Raw genomic sequence first — 17688 nt, 5'->3', positions numbered from 1 at the left:
TTATTTTATAAAAGGGTTACAAAGGATGACACTGAGGCAGAGAGGGGTTACTGGCCTTATTTTCACAGGGACTGACTTTGAAACAGTTCCTTGTGCTCAAGTCAGAGCTATATCTTTAAGTCAGAGGCAGCTCCAGGAATTATTCCCAGCCCCCTGCTTGGGACATGCCTCCCTCTCCAGATGTATGGCTGCATACATTCATACAGTACAAGTACAGTAAGCGCTGCCACTTGCGGGTTTCACTTGCTCTGCTGAGCCGGCACTGAGGAGCTTTTAAAAGTAGAAAGGCATTCAGAGGCATCCTTTTCTTTTACAAGCTGCAGACATTTGCCTCTTAGCAAAGAAGGTCACCAACCAGGCATAGAGATCTCAGTGGATATCACTGCAGCAGTTTCCAAACGGCTCCTCGATCCAGCAGCTCTCCCCACTGCCTTATATTGCAGACCAGCAGAGCTATATTTGGAGACAGATACGGGGGTTATGTTCCCAAGGGCCTCTGATGGAGTAAGTTCAGAGTGTGTTGTCATGATGGACGTGCACACATGTGCCCTAGCAGAGCGGAGGTCAGCCATCATTCATGAATGTGTGGAGGCCACTTACAGTCCGGTTACAGCATATGCTAGTAACAAGTCTTCCCCACTCACCCTGCTTTCTCCCCAGTAAGCTGCTACATTTTTAATGCCTCCATTAGCTCTTGGAACAATTGACAGCTTCAAGTTTTTCCCTGCAATGAGCTCCTATGTGGAAATGCCACACAGCTTTCACTCACAAGTCAAATGGCTAAAGATTTTGGGATGAGATTTCAATCAGAAGAGGAAGCCTGCCCAGTCAAGCCTACACCTTTAATTTAATTATTAATTATTAATAAACACCTATAAATGCACCTAGCTCCTGCGGTACCATTCATCTTTGGAAATGCCCTTGCCGAAATCACTGGTAGGTGTCTGGGTTTTTCTCTTTCAGTGCATCCGCACCTGAGGCAAGGTTGCTGGCCCTAGTGCCCTAGTACTGAGAGTCAAAAGCCTCAGTGTATAATGCAGACATACCAGCTTATCCCCCAAACATGTCAATTTTTATGTTTCTTTTAGTACAAGAAATGATTCTTTCATTTAAAGAGAGGACAGTGCAATTAAATGGTTTCTACATAAGGCTATTAGACCTCAGTTCTCTGAAACTCATGTAAGTTCACATGCACAGCTGCAGAAAAAAACCCTGAGGCTGGCTGGTGTTGCAAAGGTTTGAAGTGCCAAGCAAATAGAAATAACATGAAGTATCTGCTATCCTGAAATCTTGCGTTTTTAAGAGATGCTGTCAGCTCCACCAGCAATGAAAAATGTGCTCTGGTATGAAACAAAATGATGTTTCTCTAAGTGCCATGTGATTTAGTCTGGGAACAGAAAGTCACAAAAGGCTTTTAATTGAAATATCATTGACAGTTACAATTTTGTTATTAAAAAGTTGACTTAGTTTTAGTGGAAATGCCCACCTACAGAGAGACACAAGCCTGTCCCTTCTTAGGTGGTTCAGTTCTGCAGAGCTATAAGGAATTAGAAGAGGTAAAATCATACTTCTGTCACTGAAGGAAGCAGTGCACACAGTTTGAACACCAATTTGAATGAATTTAGAAAATAATTTTGTTAAAATAGAACCATCCCTTGGTACAGTTATTTTGCTTTTAGCTTGACAGCACTATATTGGCTAAGAGAATGACTGAAGAAAGAGCAAATTGCAATTACATGTGCTGTGCTGATTGATGTCAAGACAGTTGGGAGGTTAGCACCCAGCAGTTTTCTGGCTTGACCTTACTGCCCCATCTTCCCAGTCCATATCTTACTCGCCTCTTTGGATTTCCCCAGCCTGACTCTGCAGACATAGCACAGACTGAAATTCCTCCCAGTAAGAACTTAAAGTAAATATGGACATATTCTTATTGTTTGAAACCTTGCTGGCATGCTCAACTGTCAATACCAGTAGAACCTAGAATGCCCTGGGTTCAGTTTTAGCTAACAGGCTCATCCACTGCACATGCTGGTTCTGGTGAACCATTTAATTTCAGCTTTTGGGAGGCACTATTATGTTCCCAGAGGTGGAGAGAGGTATTTACTGATAGGGAAAGGAAACCAAGTAAGAGAGATATTTGTGCGATAAACTGTGGCTAGCTGAAAGTGAGGAGAACTTACTAATTTTAATCTTAAACAATGGTTTCACTTGCAGTAAGAAATGTGTCCAAATTGCTAATTTTCATGCTGTGGTACTGTGAACTGCAACAAGGCATTATAGGGAACTCTAGCTACACGAAGTCTTGGGGTATTTACCTCCCTGTTGCTATTATGTTACTTTCTTGATGGTGTCTTTCCCAAAAAATGTGACATGGGCTGGCAAGGAGCTGTGCTTCCAGACCAGGGAAAGGGTCCTCCATCACAACACACATACCTGTGGGTGCAGGCTGCATAACCCTGTCACACTGTCAGGATATGATTCTGATACTGCTTTCAGTTAATGTAAGGTTTGTCTCCACTTTTTGCAGATGAACAAGGAGTTAGCATCCTTCCTTTCCCTGTCTCCTCCTCTTCTCCTTCTACTCTCACAATTTCTGAAGGGATAACACACGCTTTTGCTTTTTCCAGCTTGGGAGCAAATAAATTAGTTACCTACAACCTCTGAGACTGAGCACTTTGAACAAATACATTTCAACTTGTTGACAATGTCCTTTTGCAGGTTACCATTCCCAGTTGTATTCCAGCACAACAAAGGAATGACAAACTTTCATAAACATGAAGGAAACCAGCAAGAGAGCATTACCAAAACCAGCTCACTGATATAAACCTTCAAGAAACTTCTGCTGCAGAGAAGTGTTCTGGCAAAAAAAAAAATCTACACATTGAAAGTCTTACCTCTGTGAGATCACAAAAATAAAGAAAATGAGTAATGAATCCCATCAGTGAAGATACTCACACACTAAAGGTTTCTATGCAGTCAGCTAGGTAGATAGAAAAAAAAAATGCTATTTAAACTCCCCACAGCCAGGTGCAGGTGGGAAGTTTTATTTTTACAATGCTAGACAGCTGGAGAGTGCCCTGGGACCACTGAATGAAATCCTGACCCTCAGTACCCAATCTGTCTCCTGGATGATTCTCCCACCAGCAGCAAGGGCAGACCTTGATGATGCTACTTCTTTCCTGTGCTTACTGAATTGATTTGATTTTCAAGAAGTCTACAGTACCATAAATGATTGATTCAGATATAGCAGTGTGTGTTTAGCTCACATCTGGCTTGATGACTTCATAAGGGAAAACACTCTGTAAGGACACACCTCTTTGGGAAGGGGTGAGTTCAGAGTTGTACATGAGGAAAGACTGCATATATCAGGCTCCCAGAGCAGGGGCTCCGGATAAGGCACTTCCAGCTCTCCACTGTGTGGTCCATGGGGCTGGTGCTCTGCAATCAAGTCACTCATTGCTCTCTTGAACTTAGACCTTGCAGGCAATGCCAAAGCAAGCTATCAGACCTCACCCCTTTATCTTCACGCTCACACTCCAAAGTCTTATTTTCAAAAACAATGCGAGCACTTAGGAGAGTAAGTCCAATCAAAATGACTCTTTGCAAGTGGCACTAAATCTCTTTGGCACTTTCAGACTTGTATCTTGACCTCTGCTTGTGCAGTACGGATGGCAAACCATTTTATCCAGCTGCTGACAGCCTATCTGCAGAGTATAGCTCCTCAGGCTCCTAGAAAACATTCATTTCTCAACAAGATAAAGCCAAAACTGACCAGATCTAGTGTTAGCAATAGACCAGCTCTGAGAAGGAGATTGGGCAAGAGATCCTGGAGCTTCATTGCTACTGGTGTTCCCATGGTTGCTGTGGCTCAGGAAGGAGAAGGTGCTGGCAAGACTCCATGTCAGTCCTTCAGCATGGGAGAATCTAGTCTTCTCTAGCATCCTTCAACATGAAGATCCTCAGCTTATCTAAAACCTAATTTATTTGAATCTCCACAAATCAAAATGAGTCCAGGAGCTGAAACACACCAGAAGGTGGTAAAAAGACTCTGCTCTAAGTCTTCCCTATCAGGTATTTCAGAGGGAAACATGAGATGCACTTGTTCCATTGTGGAAGAATAAGACTTTGAGATGTGCAGTCTTCAGATCTGTGCTGGGAAGGGCAGGGCATGCCCTTCTCCTAACGAAAAAAAAGAGAGGAAGAAGGCATTTTTGTAGAAGACTAACAGATTAGGCATTTCTGCTGTAATACCATGGAGTTCGAGAGAGATTGCATGTGTGCTCAGAGGAATGAACAAATCTTTGTAAATGCTGATAGACTGTAAATAAATGAAGTATTAATCATCACTGCCATCAAACTCTGGGAGAAATCTATCTTTGCATTATTTGGATGAGGCTCTGTCATTAGTTCAATCTTGCCATTTTTAGAAATTATTAGAGTTTTATAGCAGGTCTGAAACTCTGTGCCAAAGAGACTGTAATTTTAATGCATATTAATGGCACAAATAGGGGAGGGGAAAGGAAGTTGGTGCGATTCCCTTATAGAGCAGAATGCTAAATAAGAAGATTCCAGCTGTGCAACAGGAAAGTTAAAATGGTTTGTTTGGATCATTAATATTGCAATGAAAACTAATTAAACCTAGAGCTACAAGGAGGAGCTCATTAGAGATTTGAATAGAGGCAGCACAGCACTCAGCAACCTCCATTTTTAGCAGTTTCTTTTATCACACCAAGTGGGATAGCAAGAGTTCACTGAACAGAGAGAGGATAGTCTGAAGAGTCAAGGGATATGGATGCCTAGTTCAGGGGTACCTGGACTGCTAGAGGCCTTCTTTGGAAAATGCTGCCTCAGTTTTGCAGCTCTGTAGAAGGAGCCAAGCCCTTTTACTGGGTCTCTGCTCAGACTAGCATCACTGTGTTCTCTACTTTCACCTTCAACTCTGGCCTTACCTCCTGCAATGTTATGACTTTGTCCCCTTGTCTGACCTGACATTTTGAACTTTACCTAAAATTTCCTTAGCCAAAGAGCCCCAAAAGCTGCTTTACAAAATATACCTACTTGTATATCACAGGTCCCTCTACGCCTGCCCCTGGCTATGGCACTTCACAGTCTGTAGTTTTAAGTGTGACCCTTAGTTTTGCATTTACTTTCTTCTTTACCATGCTATGCCATGCCATTCCATGCCATGCCACTTTTGCTCTAGCCAGAGGTGTCCCTGCTTCTGGTCTGTGAACATCAGCATCCTCCTACAGCTGTTTAACTCTTCTCACCTCTGATACTGTCTTTCACTCCCCCATGGCCTCTCTACATCTCAGCCCCCACAAAACCCTGCTCACAGCTCCACACAGAAGCCCAGTGATAGAGGACTACAACAAACTCTTCCTTGGCCTTTTTTTCAGGAGTCAATAATGATCATGTTGGGCCTCCTTAAGTCTTGCATTCTTGCAGCCTCAAGTAAATACTGCAGCCCTAACTAAGCTGTTGCTTATCTGTGCTAAGTGCTGATAACAGTGCTTGCATTTCACCCCAGAAAAGGTTGCAAGGATGAAAGAATGACCTCTTAATGTTGATCATAAAGGAGGAGGGTGCTCAGATATGAAAGACACCTTGTAATTTTACTAATGTTGCCTAAACATTGCTGGATTTGGCTCCTGGTGGTGACCTGGGAAATGTAAAAATTCTTTAGTCATACAGAAAACAAAATACTAAACCAGTGACACACTAAACTGTAGACATGTAACTCAGATGAGAACTTTCACTGGCAAGTTAGATAACCAAATGCCAAAGACACATGATAGGAAATGAGGCTTCCTCCCTTTATCGCGGTGTCAGACCGTTTGAACATGGGGATCACTGAAAATCCTCCCTTTTTCAGGTGCTGACTCAGTTTTTTATTAATTTTCTCTGAGCATCAGAGAAATAAATTTTGAACAAAACCCTCTGCTGCATTCACTACTAGGAGACAGTACAGCAAAAGGGATTGGCAGGAGAAGAAGAAAGCTCAGAAAAGGAGAAAATGAACAATTAATACTGAAGATTTCAAGAGATGAGAATGGATCCAAGCAAGTCAACAAGATATCAGCTCCACCCCAGTCTGCATTTCCAGGCAGGTGTTATCAAGGCATGGACTTTCCTAGACTGCCAAGGAGAAGAAAAACATGGAAAAATGCTGTAAAAGTAAAAAGAAATTACTGCAAAAATAATTTCCAAATATGACATCTAGGCATCAGTCTATCTGTGCCAGTGAAGACCCTCAGAAATGCCTCTGCTGCAGCATTTCATGGTGGGAGGCCCAGAGAGGCTGTTGGACAACGAAGAATATTTCAGACCCTGCAGAGTCAAACCTGTTGCACATCTCTAGTTGGTGCTGGCAGCCACAGGGAGCAGTGACTTCCACACAGGCACTGAAGAGATGACAGATGCCTCCTGTCTTTTTAGCGCTGTGTAACAAAACAAGCCGAAATGCTTTACAGAAAGGCAGCCAAGCAGAGCCTAGAGCTGTGTGCTGTAGGCAGAAACAGCCCCAGAGGCTGGAGGCGTGGAACCTCTGTGAAGACCTCTCCCCCTGGCATCCCATGGATGGTGGCATTTAAGGATACTCGTCACCAAAGGGGGGTGATTTTGACTTTCTGTGGCTAACGTGCATATGTTGATGTGATCTCTTCCTCACTCCTCACTCTGCAAACTCTTGCTTTGCTGAACCCATGAAGAGATTTGGTGTCCGAAGGCAGGTTCAGGATACGGCAAGTCCACAGGGAGAGAATAAGAGCCCAAGTGAGGCAAAAGCGTACTTCAGATTGCCCTTCAACACAGGAGTCCCAAACTAAATTCAGATGCATGGTCATACACTGGACCAGATTTATACACACCCTGCACAATTCACACCAAGAAACCTGAGGTAATGTTATCTGTACTGTTTCCACTTTTTCCCTGGGGAAGAAATAAGTGAGTTTGAGATGATGGCACTTCTGCCTTTTAATAGACTGCAATCCTCAGAACCTACATTCCACTTTCTGTTTTCCCCTCCCTGAAGCTCCCTCTCAACCAAAGTCTTCACCAGCATAGTTTCGGAATGACAGATAACTGCCCAGGCTTGAGTGACTGCAGTGACCTCACATTCCCTTTTCTGGTGCAGCTTACATAGTACAAATTCACATAGTTCAAAGTCAGCGCTTGAATACTTCACATGCTGGTTCTGTAATTTCCTCCCCAGACATCAACGCCGTTAAGCAGCCCTGTACGCCCCCTGATCTGGTCTGTCTGATATACTTTTGATTGACAAACAAGGACATTGACAAACAAGGGGAAAGGAAATCAAAACACATGTTGTGGCCAAAGGCTTGATTTCTGCAAAGCAATGAAGACCAGAGAACACATTAACTTCACATAAGCTGTGATCAATGGCCACCTCACTTTTGCTGTCCAGCACATAAGACTTTTAAGGACAACTTTAAATAAATCTAATTCACAAGGTGCTCTGTATGAGGGGAAGCAGGGGAGTGGGAGACTGCAAGCTCTGTAGAGATGGACAATAAAGGCAAATGGCATCTACCTGAATACATGGTGCTTCAAGGATTTAGTGGGAAAGGCAGTCTTGTTTCAGATCCCTCCTATAAGATTCATTTGTGTGGTGATGCAGGCAGATGTTAGTAACGTAGTCAAAGTTGAATGCTTTGGCTGTCACTTGATCACACATAGTGATGATTTTACTAGCAAAGTGACTATGCACTGACATGCTATTTCTGCTAGTTGCCCAGCATTAACGTTGCCTCCATAGGAAAGACCTCAGGCCTGATCCGTCAGAAAGACAATATTGGTTAGATTGTCTAAACTGAGTTAAGTATCTTAAACCATAATGTAAGTGCTTAAATTCCTGTTGAAGGCGCTAAAACAGATGTTTACATACCTAGATCTGTATATAAGTGCTTTAAGAAAGCAGGGAACTAACTAGAAACGTATTTAAGCCTCTCATTTTGGGCATCTGAATTTGGATTTTGGCGCTCTTCTTCCTTGTTTGTCCACGAACATCCCTCTGCTCACTCTGCTTGGTCTGCCAGAGCAAGGCAGGCACAGCCCACCATGCAGAGATGGAGAATTTTGAGAAGCCTCTGTCAGGAGCTGAAAGCTTCCAGCTTTCCACAGCACCATGCACAAAAGCAGAATGACTGTGTGCACAGGCAGATAACTTATTTGGGGGGAATCTGCATGGAAATTAACGATGACTGGTTGTTTTATTTTAACTTTGTGTTTCTGAAGATTGCCTAATGGCTTCTAGTGCTTTTCAGTGTTTGTTAAATGTAAAAGGAGAAAAATAACATAATTGTAATCCCAAAGCAGGGCAATTGGTTTGTTTTTGACTATTATATTCCATTAAAGATGCAATAGCTGCTTTATCTCAAGAGAAGTCCCAGCTTATTTATGCCTAGTGTAAGGGTAAATATTAGTTAGCACCAAAAGGGGATGCAGTTAAGTCTAATGTCATGTCACCAGCATTGCTCATATTATAAACAGAGTAACTGGCAATTACTTTGAGGTAGAACTGGATAGTTTGTTCAAGTGGCTCTGCTTTATATGCATTCAAAAGTTGCTTCCAACAAAAGGATTTCAAAAGTAAAGTACAACATGTTCATACATTTGAGGAATAACCTAAACATACTGTAGGAGCCTGTTTGTCCACTATTCACAAGTCATTCCTGCCCTTGACTAGTAGTTGGACATCAAATGGTTCTCTTATCATTAAAAAACCAAACAAATTAAAAAAAAAACCACACACACAAAAAATCCAAGTTGAACATTTCTACTCAGAAATTTACCAGGCTTTGTTGTGGAAGTTACATATCCGACATTTCATGTCCTCTCTTTTGATGGTTGAATTGACTAGTTAAAAAAAAAAAAAAAAAAAAAATCCCTGGATGTATCAAATTTTTGCTGTGTCAGTGCAATGGACCATTCTGTCCTCTGGTTACAGCACATAATGAGAATGATGAGAATGCAATTCAGTGGGTGACCCAGCCAAGAGAGGATGATGGGGACATGAACTACCCGAATTGCAACCCTTATGAGGCACTGCATCTACATTCTCAAAAAGGAACAACTGGTGTTATTCAGGAGATCATTCCTGATAGAAGCTCTACCTTTCCACATTTACGGCACATTTTCTTGAAAGATTTATTCTGTTGAAAATGCTATTTTACACCTAGGAACAGAAGAGACAAAAAAAGTTTCATCGAGACCAACACTCACGTTCCTTAATGGGTCATTTAGAGGAAACAATCTCCAGACCTTTGGCCTTAAAGACACCAACTTCTCCTGCCCAGGTGGAAATAAGCAATGAACCCTGAGCCTTCCATACATTGCCTAGGCATTAAAGCCGCAAAGTAACTTTGGAAGAGCATCATGTACTTACAGTGCTCTGTACCTGTAGCAGCAGGCACTAGCTATGAGCAGTGTATTATGATACTCTTATTATTGCCTGAAAATGCATATTACTGAACACATTTGTCACTTTTGTATTTAGATATGGCCCAGAATTTCTTACCTCACTAGTTTTAATCTGCCAAGTCCTCATGTCAGCCATGATGACTTACACTTATTCTCACCTTAATGAAGCTTGGGATTTGAGATGAGGTAGGCAGGTAAACAACGAACAATTTTCTTTATACTAAACTAGACAGACATAAGGACAGTTGTGCTCTCTGAGAGGTACCTAGGTACTGAAAGGAACTGCAATTAGCATGATTTTTATGGAGAAAGTAACAATATTTCATTGAAAGACACAGTGTCCCAAAATCCTCCATCTTCAGAGCCAGTTGCTGTGCCTTTGACACCATTACTCTTGAAATACTAACAAACAGCTTAAATCAGCATACAGCACCCAGCACAGCAAGTGACCTTTTTGCTGCCTGCAGAGGCCAGCAAGTGGACCAATGTGAGGAGAAGCCAGAGTGGAAATCCTGGTGTCCAGCCCTTCCTCTGGGAAACAATGAGGCTGTTCTTTCAAATGCCTCCCTAGACTGCAGCTGTTGAATGGAAAGAAATGGTCTCTGTGGCTTCAGTTTCCCAGTTCTCCCACCACCTCCAAAACTGCATCCTGTCCTATGCAGGACTCCAAAGACCTATTTCACTATCCTGACACCAGCGTAATTAAAACAGGACAACACACACGTGCAGACAAGAGCAAAGGACCAGGTCACCTCCACTACAGCAACTGAAAGAAACAGCAAATCTGTGAACTCTGACACCTTCTCCTCTCATCCACCTCCCTGGATTCTTCCCCTCAAAGCCTAATTGATCCATTAAAAATAAGTGTTATTAAAAGTGGGCAATTTATTTTTGCCATTCTCTTATTGTTCACCCTTAAAAAGAGGGTTATGTAGTACCTCTAAAAACTGTTAATATTCCAAATAACTTAAGAAGCTGTACAATTACAAGGCAAACACATCAAGAAAAGGCAAAGCTAAAAATCAGGAACTATGACTACAGCAGGTGTCCTGTCTTGCTAATATCATGTCCTGCTTTAAATTAGGTAAGTACTAATACATAAAAATGTAAATGTTTTAGAAAAACAACAATCGAAACACTGTTTTGGCTACGGTGCCATTACTTTCATATCATTTGACTTCCTAATTTCTTTTCTGGGCACCTTTAGGTTTACCACTAACACAGCTATTTATGTTCATATTCTTATAAACACTGGCTGAAGGATTGTGCTTCATCTCCTGAGTTAGCAATAGAATAAACAGGTTGATTTTCAGAGGTACAGAGCACCTCTTGCAGAGCAGAAATGATGCTGCTCTGCACTGTGACAGCAGGAGCAGGAGGTAGAATTTAAGGTGAGCAGGACACAATCTGAGAGCAGCTTGGATCTGCCTCCCAATCCTGAACCTCTGTGAATTGCAGGACTCTAAACATCATCTACAAAAAAAAAATCCAACAACAAATCATTTGCCCAAACCAAATCCCCTAAAGCATAACTCTAGCTCCAGATTTTCAGAGTCTCTGGTGTTTGGGGTGGTTTTTGTTTTTTTTTTTGTTTTTTTTTTTTTTTCCAATAACCACAATGCCCTTGGAAGCATCTGCTCCATTTTACAGATATAAATTACTCACAGTGGCTTCACTTTGTTAAAGTTCAACATGCTTATACAGTGCACAGGTGGAAAGGAGATGCAAGAACATTGGTTGGGAATTGGACGTACTTTGCCCTTTCTTTCTCTTGCTCTGAATTTTCGTGGACATTGCATTTTGCTCCACCACCACACATGCCACCTTCGAAAAGTAAACACCCAGTCATTTTCAGAGGCTGCTTAGGAACTTTCTAAGTTATCATCATACACTTCAAAGTATTTTAAGACACAGCTGAGTGTATCAGAATGTGCAACAACAAGAAAGCTGGGCTGCCTGGGATGTTTTGTTCATGCCGTATGAATATCTACATAGGAAAAATTCCAGCAGCATTGCCTCAGTAAAGTAACTTTATCAACACAGAGCCCTCCAGTGACTGAGACGCTTGATAATCAGAGGAGCAGACAATATCAACCAGTGCGTACTGGAGGCTTCGTTTAGGATCACCCAGTCCTAAACACATTGCTCAGAGAGCTGAACTCTCCCCCAAGGACATCTTTAATCAGCTTTGTGGCATTGTTTCTTTCTCCCACAGCCTCCTAGCTCATCTAGCACCTTTCCAAGTGCTACAGGACCTCCACTGTGACTTACAGTGCTTCAAAGAACATATGGCATGTGGAGGAATCTCCTCACATCAGATAGATGTGAGCAATGAGACAAATGCAACATAGAGAAGTTTTCCCACAGGATGCTGAATGTGCTGAAATCCACTTGCTCTGTGAAGAGGGTCCCTTCTCTCCCTGAGCAGACTCTTAACTCCAGCCTGGAACTGACCTGTACAGAGCGGAGCTGTTAGCCAAAGCCAGCCAAGGAAAACAAGCAGACATCTCCTTCCCCAGCCAGACCTAGCTTTCTGATGGAGTTGGACCAAGTCACCTGCTGATGCTTATGATCAGCTTTGCTGGGATTAATACAAGTTTGTTCTGTGTTTGGCATAGGGGGTTGATAAATAAGGCCTGTTAGTCCCACTGAATGATGGAAATAAAGAGATATATTGAACAATTGTCTTCTTCACTCTGCCTAATTCATCATCCATTTCAGATGAGGAGAGGATCTGTTCTTGAAGTCAGGTAGAGATGGGACAGGGAGGACTGCGTACCATGGGATCATGTTACTAAAGTCTGTATTATCATGGAAATATGCCACGGTTGAATTAACATATCTTATATCTGAAATTGTACATGGTGGCACAAAATAGTATTTCCAAAAAACTTTTCTTAGTGCAATACAGTTCTTCTGGTGTTACTTTGGTAATGTTTCCTAGGTGCGTGTTTTGGTTTTAAATAAATAAAGAAAGAAAAATTCAGATTTAGTTCTCTGACTTAGTAATAGCATATGTTCAGACATCATCAGGAGAATGAGTCTATTGAATTTTCCATGCTGTACTAGATATTTTCTACACAAGAAATCCATCCATGCAATAAAGAAGTACACAGTCAAAAACCAATGGGTTATCCACATGGGAGTACACACAGTTTTAGACAATCAAGCCAAAAATATTGCAGGATATTTCCAAGAGGCAATGGAGATGAGAGACAGGGAACCGTGCATTCTCTATGGCATGTTTCCCTACAGTAACAAAGCTCATATGATCACACTGTCTCTGTTTGTGTTCCTTAGTCCTCCCAAAGACATCTGAACTTACTGAACAATTTCAAGTAAAGGCTAAGATCTTTTCCAGTTAGTGAAGTCTGTAATTTTAAAAGAAATTTCCCACCTACTAACCCTCTGAAAGATATCAGAGTGGAAAAATAATCCCTTTCAGCTGAAAAAGCAAGTCAGATCAGATGGCCTCAAGTTGCTACTAAAATGTGACCTAGTTCTCTTGAAAATAAACCAAGATCAAGCTACAAAACAAAGCAGAGCCTCTGTCTCTATGGTCTATTATTTGAAGCCTTGCTTTGGAGGAACATAGGCTTAATTTTCAGTCTTTTCAATTCCTTTGACTTGTTAAACCTTTGTTCCATGTGTTCCCACACTCATCCTCCCCAGTGACTCACAGACTACGATGTCAGGCAGGATCCTGACCTCTTTTCTATTTCCTTAGCTAAATGAAACACTTCCCAATCATCTCAAACCTGAACACATCCTGCTACTTCTAGACTCTCTCAGATAACTGACAAGCCAGCTGGTGATTTTATGAGAAGCCTGGAAGCGTCGTTATTATTAATCTTTTTAACCTAAATAAACTATTTCATACTAGACAATTTGTCTCCAACTTTTATAAACATTTTATACAATGGGCTACAGATCAGGCTATGGTTGTCTAAGACAAGACAAGTCAGATTACAAGTTTCTGTAAAAGCATTCCTCTGAGCTGTGGTCTACAAATACATGTAATGCTGTGGACTACATTTAAGGGTGAGAAAAGGTAATGCTAAGAACATACCTCTAAGCCTAAATGGACTAGCTGGAGATTGTTACCACTTTTAGAAAATTTTTAACTGAAACCAGCAAGGAATTGAAATCCTCTGGTCTAAAGCAGAGGAAGATGGGAGACAGTCTCTGTATGTTACCTGGAATCCCAGCCTGTGGGAAATGACAGTAAGAGACACAAGGGAAATGCTAGAAAGACACTTGCTGCAATGGCCACGCAGCACAAGGTCCAGACAGGAAAGTAAGGGTTTTTTTAGTAGCTTATAACATGGCTAGCTCTAAACAGATTTCCCTCTGCAAACACACACACAGAGGAAGAGTGAAAACACATACCGCCCTGACCATACGACCATCTCACTGAAAGCCCTGCTGCACTGCGTGTCAGTGCCACGGCTGTCCAGCTGAAGGGTCTCAGTATGGGAAAGCACAGCGGAGGAGAGAAACCATGAACACCCCTCTTGTCTGCACTCAAGTCTGAGCTATAAACTGTGTATCAATATGTTCCCCAGGGTTCCAGACCATGCCTATGGCACAGTGGCAGGAGTCTGAAACTCAGCCCAGAATGAATTTGACTGTTTTCATGCAAATACCAGATACGCACCTTTCAAGCAGAAAAATTAGCCACATGGTTTCCTACAAAAACCTTTATATTTCAACTCAAATTTATATCTGTGTTTCATCCTAGCACTTAACATGCTCATTGCTATGTGTTAACCCAAGAGATATATAACTTCCCAGAATGATGTGCAGGTGCTTTCCTTCACCAGGGAAGAAATTGCCTTCTGTTATAATACCATTTTTCCTTGTTGTAGCATAACACAGAATCAGTCTAGCTTAGAAATATAAATAATCTTCTTCACTAGGAAGCAGGGAATAATGACACATAGATGCAAACTGCCTGAATGAATAATCTAAATACACCTAGTATGGAAGAAATTAAGCTCAGTAGAAGTTATTACTTCCATGAGGGACACCACACAATTTTATAAACGTAAGAACAGAGAAAGATCTAGGGCAGGACATTGGCAAATGAATTGACTGCCCAGATGAGCCATGAACTGCTTCAGAATTTTCTTTCTTGGTGTTGCATGGAAGAGACTTGAGTACACATGTTCCAAGGCTTTTTTCTTTGTCTCCTTGCACCTCTCTGAGTTGTCAAAAGCACTAAGATATAGTGGCTGTCAAGTAAAATCAAGAAAACATGTACCAGCATAACATGTTCCTTCACACTGAAAAGGAAACAGAGATGGAGAAAAAAAAAAAAAGAATGAAAAAAGAATGAAATGTTGAATGGTTTCCCATAGTATTCCTTAAAGTCGAGGGGGGAAGGCACTAAATAACTGGTGCAGGCGTGCTTCCCTTTGTTAACACACCCGACATCTGTGATTTTGCTGCTTGCTGAGATGTGGAATCCCTCCCAGTTGTCCCAGCACCTCAGAATCCTGACAGAGGAGGAGACGGAGAAAATAGCGAAGGAAGAGCAGCTGTGAGTTTTCAAACATAGTTTCCATTTGTTCCGGAAGCCCATAGTAAAAGAACCTTGATTTTTGGCAGTAACCAGCCTGAACATGTTTTCTTCAATTTTTTTTTTTCTGTGATGTGACATGACATGTTAATGGACGGCAGCACATCCACATGCACCAGACTGCCCTGAGGTTGCCAAATCTCCATCGATATCCATCAAGCCAAATGCACAAAAACTTTTAATCTTTTTCTAAGAATCTTTTTCAATTCGACTCCAAGACTTACTTTGCCACACTTGGAAAGCAGATTTTGAGCCTGAGGACTGGATTTGTGTGATAATGAGTTCTCGTGGAGAGCTGCTAATGAAATAAAGCCTCTTGAATCAGACCAATAAAGCCTCTTGAATCAGACCAATGAACCATTTTTCACCCCATGTCTACCTGCAGCAGCCAAAACAGAGGATGCCAGCCATGGTTACACCATGGTCAGCCAGTAACAGAACATCCTGTGGTCAGCCTAGAGAAATTTCTTTTTCACTTCTCTCTTCAGGACTGACATGCATCCCATTGCACTGGAGTTTCCTCTTTCTTTTCAAATATGTTGGATTGCCATTGTTTAAAGGGTGTTTTATTTTCTGTTTGATTTGTCCTGCTGAAACTCTGCATTTCACGTTTGATTTCTCTCCCCTTGCTCACTTCTGTGGGATTCTTTAATTCATGCTGTCTATGGGTCTGTTGTGGTTCCTTACATTGTTGCCACGATAATTGGAATTTTGTCCTCTCTATCCAACGCCTCAATTTGTTACATGCTCCTGTTTTAAGGACCTACTCTCACTAAATCATGTGGCTAGTCCTGGTCCAAGCAACTAACCCTAATGAGAAAAGAGGCACTGCTATGCGGGTAAAGGCTTTGGAGAATGTATGCCTAAATGCCCAAATCCCTTTTTTAGTTAGGCAGCATAAATTAGGCCATCTCCACAAACACAAACCGTGTTACACCGCTTAAAATAAAACGACAACAGGCACTTGCACATCTAGTCCCTCAGAGTCTTCTAACAGGATCCCCTTTCCAAACATGCTACAACTGTCCAGGTACTCCACACAATCATAAACTGCTCCACTGGTCTTTGCTTTGTCCTGTTTAGTGCCGTTTGATTCCACTTTTTTTGCACATGGGACAAATTCCACAGAGAATAAAAGTTTGCCAGAACGGCAGATTTCTTTTGAACCTCAGAAGGAAAAGAAGGCACAGCATTTTAGCGTGCTTCTAATTACAGCCACCATGACAGTTCATATGTGTAGCAATAAAAAATAACCATAAACCTACCTAATCATTAAAGTAAAGCAAACAACTCCTCTCTGTATCATCATACACAGGTACTGGAGTTGCTAATAAACCAGGAAGAGCACTGAGGCACTGGAGGAGCATCTTTCCTATCTCCACAGTTTCTTAAACAACTTTAGAGGCATATTTTTATTAAGTATATGCAAGGCAGATGATCTTAAACCTCAAAAAGAGTCTGTATAATAATTGTGTGCTCTTCTAATGCTCTCCAAAGACCTATTCAGAGTCCATTCTGAAAGACAATAATATATCAAGAACTTCTGCAAACTTCCTCCTAATGAACACATGCCAATTTGAGACCAAGAATTCTGGCCTCAGAGGACAAAATAACCACTGCTCTTAGTCTCTAGGGGTTTTGCTACTTTATTTCAGAGTGATTCAAAATCTAATTAAATTTCTAAACTCTAATGAAATTACAGAAGAAAAATCATTTAGGATTATATTATATACAATTACTCACAGCTGAAAATTACAGTTAGCCTCTTTCACCAGGATAGGGTCTCCTGAGAAATCCTTGTTATTCATATAACATATAAATCTGACATTACTCCCACTATTTACAGGTCGAAGGTAAAAGCGGAATTAATTAAACATATATATCCTGCCCGGTGGCTGGATGGTGGAGAGCGGGTACTAGAGGGAAGGCTGATAATGATGACTATGCTCGAAACCACTTTTCCCAGTTTGGTTAAGAATCAGAATAAACCCACTACAAAGCAGGATTTTATTAAGCCTGGCTTATTCTGATCAGTGCTTCCTCACTATAGGTATGCTGTGAATGAAAGTAGTGAAGCATACATCGTCAGAAGTGCTTAGTCAGCTATCTGAGCTATCTGAAGCATTTTGTGGAGACGTAGCAATGGAATAGACCAAGCAGTGCTAGAGAGTTTAGCCAAATACTCAGATGTTTAGTTGCTTCTCTGAAATATGAGAGTCCCCTGAGACCAGAGTTGGGCTAGGTGGGGTTAAAAAAAAAAAAAAAAGAAAAGGAAAAGCGAGAGAGTTGACATTCATGTTATTCCTTCCATAGAGGTTCTCAGGAACCTTGGACAATGGGATTCTTTGCAGATGAAACACATGAGGTATGGAAACACTGGACGTTTTTTACAAGGATCCTGATATCTTTTCCCTCCAGCTCGTGCAGAGATTTTTGTTTGATTACTTTTGATGTTTTCAACTCTAATGCCAGAGAGAATCAGGAACAGTGAAAGAGCAAAATTGAATTACATACACATGCATGTGTGCACACACATACTCCCAATGGGTCAAAGCATTAACAAATACTTTCTATCACATCTACCACACTCTGTTCTACCTATGCTTCATATAGCAAAATAAGCCAGGAATTAAGGTCACCTCAGAGAGTATACAGGTCATCTTTAC

The sequence above is a fragment of the Chlamydotis macqueenii genome, chromosome 7 (assembly GCF_036417535.1).
Source record: "Chlamydotis macqueenii isolate bChlMac1 chromosome 7, bChlMac1.mat, whole genome shotgun sequence".
Lineage (NCBI taxonomy): Eukaryota > Metazoa > Chordata > Aves > Otidiformes > Otididae > Chlamydotis > Chlamydotis macqueenii.
The sequence above is the reverse complement of the archived record's forward strand: the minus strand, read 5'-3'. Positions refer to the sequence as shown.